Below are 3,588 nucleotides of genomic sequence, written 5' to 3'. Positions count from 1 at the left end.
CCGAGCCATCCTGGCAGTGCCCCAGCCTTGTCACATGGTACAGGTGAGCCTTTCGGGTGAGTCCTGCCCAACTGCAGATTCAGGAGCAAAAACAAAAAGACTGTGGTTGTTTTAAGCTCCAGGCATTGGGTGGTTTCCGTGCAGCAAAAGGTAAATGGAACACACCGGAACCCCGCCTGTCAGCACACCCCCTCGGCTCTCCTGACACCCCCCCCACCCCACCCCGATCCTACCGCTGCCACCTTTGGCTGGGAAGATTGCGATGGCCTAATGGTCTCCCCGCCCCGGCTCCTTGCCCCTCCATCTGTCCTCCTGCTGAAACCCGAGTCAGATCACACCTTCTGCTCAAACCACTGCAGGCTCCCAGTTCACCAAGTGTGAATGTCAAGGTCTCTTCCCTGGCTGTCTTCCCTGTCCTTGCCTCCTCCTCTTCTTGGCTCCCTCCACCCCAGCCACTGGCCTTCTTGTAAGTTTGCTCCTGCCACTGGCCTTTGCACCTGCCTGCAGACGTCCTGCTGGGGCAGCCTCACTTCAGAGGGACTTCCCTGAGAAAGCATTCCTCTCCCTGCCAGCCCTCCTTGCAGGGACCTCTCCCCATGGCACCTCGCCCTGACTCTCTGTTCACTTTATTACCTCTCTCCTGACTGGACACAGGCTCCTGGAATCCCCAGCACCCAGAGCAGTGTCAGCCTGCAGTGGGTGCTGCGTACATACCTGCGGAGTGAGAGCCCCCTGGGCTGGGGGAGCCCTGCCGGCCTGGGAGCTGCCAGCTCCTACAGATGACACTTCCCAGGGCTCCTTGCTGTGGGCCCTGGCTTCAGTCAGAGGAGGGTGCATAGTGGGGTTCCCAGGCCACACTGCCCAGCCACCTCAGCACCCAGCGTGCCCCTCGGGTCTCGCCCACACCCGTCCCTGTGCCGGAATGGCTTCCTCCGGGCTCTGCTGTTGAAATCTGTCCTGGTTGTCGAGGTTCAGCTCTTGGTGTCATCGTCCTGCCACCTCCTCCGCCAGGAGTCAGCTCAGATGGCCCTTTGGAAGTGCACCAGGGCTGTGGGGACCAGCGGGTGTAGTGTGAGGCCGGGCAGGTCTCCCTGGGCTGTGACCAGACCGGTCCCAGCACGCTGCTCCTCCCGCTGAGCACGCAGCCCTCCCAGCCCTGCCTGTCTAGCTCCAGTGGACACTTGGCCTGAATTCCCAGGTGGTTTCCATCTGGCCCCGAAGGGCGTCCTCTCACCTGGAGACGGTGCCAGGCCAGTTAACAACGTCATAGGCCTCTCCTGGGACTGCAGCCCAGCCTCTTCCCAGCCTCTGACATCCTCCCTGCTAACAGTGCCCCCCCTTCCTCGCCCCTCCCAGCGCCCCCCCTCCTGCCTGTTTTACTGAGAACTGACACACTTCAGTGTGTAGGTTTAAGGAGTGCAGCATGGTGGTGTGACTTACCGTATTTTTCTGTGTATAAGATGCTATTTTTTTTCTAAAACCATTAGACTGAAAATTGAGGGGCATCTTATAAGCAGAAGTCAGCCGAGGAGGGAGCCGTGGGAGTGCATAGTTGTCCGTATCTTGTCAAACAGGCTTCCTCCAGTCATGAGCCTTATTGTTACTGACGTCAGCTGATGCCGTAATTGGAGGTGAGGTGGAGAGTGTGCAGATGCAACAAGGACCGAGCATTCTGAGCCCAAGAAGATGTCAAAAAATAAAAAGATAAATGCCGGTGATTGTCTTACTCTGCAAAGTTTCTGTTGAGAAATCAGCTGACAATCTGGTCACTCCCTTGTAGGTAACTAACTGCTTTTCTCTTGCTGCTTTTAAGATTCTCTCTTTGTCTTTAACCCTTGGCATTTTAATTATGATGAGTCTTGGTGTGGGCCTCTTTGGGTTCCTCTTGTTTAGGACTTTCTGTGCTTCCTGGACTTGTCTATTTCTTTCACAGGTAGGGGAAGTTTTCTGTCATTATTTCTTCAAATAAGTTTCCAATATCTTGCTCTCTCTTCTCCTTCCAGCAGTCCCATAATGTGAATGTTGGTAGGGTTGAAGTTGTTCCAGAGGTTCCTTACACTTTCTTCATATTTTTTGGATTCTTTTTTCTTTTCTGATTGGGTGTTTTTTGCTTCTTCATACTTCAAATCATTGAGTTGATTCTCAGAATCCTCTACTCTAATACTGATTAATCCCTGTAAGTTATTCTTTTTTTTTGTGATTTCTTTTTTTTTAATGAAATATTTATTGTTCAGATACAGTTGTTCGCTGTGCAAAACCTTTTTAGTTTGATGTAGTCCCATTTGTTTATTTTTTCTTTTGTTTCCCTTGCCCAAGGTGACACATCAGGAAAAAAAAATATTGCTAAAAGAAATGTCCGAGATATTACTGCCTATGTTTTCTTCTAAGATTTTTATGGTTTTGAGTCTAATATTTAAGCCTTTAATCCATTTTTAGTTCATTGTTGTGTATGGTGTAAGAAAGTGGTTTATGGTTGTTTTTTGTTTTCGGGTTTTGGGGTTTTTTTGCATATATCTGTCCAATTTTCCCAACACCATTTATTGAACAGATTTTCTTTTCTTTTTTTTTTAATAATTTTTATTTCTTGAAGTATTACAAAGAGTATTACATATGTCTCCTTTTTCCCCGGCACTTGACATTCCCCCGGCCTCCCCTACCCCCTAGTGTCTTGTGTCCATTGGTTATTCTTATATGCATGCATATAAGTCCTTCAGTTGATCTCTTAACCACCCCCCTCCAAACCCTCCCCAGGCTTCCCACTGTAGTTTGACAGTCTGTTCAATGCTGCTCTGCCTCTGCATCTACCCCTGTTCATCAGTCTATACTGGTCCCCATTATCCGTTTCAACCTCACCAGGGCCGTCCTGACCTCACCGGGGCCGTTTCGACTTCACCGGGGCTGTCCCGACCTCACCAGGGCCGTTTCAACCTCACCGGGGCTGTCCCGACCTCACGGGGGCTGTCCCTACCTCATCGGGGCCGTTTTGGCCTCACCAGGGCCATCTCAACCTCACCGGGGCCATTCCAACCTCACCGGGGCCGTCCCGACCTTCACTTGATTTTTAGATTCACTTGTTGATAGATATGTATTTGCTGTTCATAATTTGTATCTGTACCTTTTCTTCTTCCTCTTCTTAAAGGATACCTTTCAGCATTTCATTTAATACTGGTTTGGTGGTGATGAACTCCTTTAGCTTTTCCTTATCTGTGAAGCTCTTTATCTGACCTTCAATTCTGAATGATAGCTTTGCTGGATAAAGTAATCTTGGTTGTAGGTTCTTGGCATTCATCACTTTGAATATTTCTTGCCACTCCCTTCTGGCCTGCAAAGTTTCTGTTGAGAAATCAGCTGACAGTCGTATGGGTACTCCCTTGTAGGTAACTGACTTTCTTTCTCTTGCTGCTTTTAGGATACTCTCTTTGTCTTTTGCTCTTGGCATTTTAATTATGATGTGTCTTGGTGTGGTCCTCTTTGGATTCCTTTTGTTTGGGGTTCTATGCGCTTCCTGGACTTGGAAGTCTATTTCTTTCACCAGGTAGGGGAAGTTTTCTGTCATTATTTCTTCAAACAGGTTTTCAATATCTTGCT

Source organism: Myotis brandtii, unplaced genomic scaffold (assembly GCF_000412655.1).
Source record: "Myotis brandtii unplaced genomic scaffold, ASM41265v1 scaffold2271, whole genome shotgun sequence".
Taxonomy (NCBI): domain Eukaryota; kingdom Metazoa; phylum Chordata; class Mammalia; order Chiroptera; family Vespertilionidae; genus Myotis; species Myotis brandtii.
Note: the sequence above shows the minus strand (reverse complement) of the source record.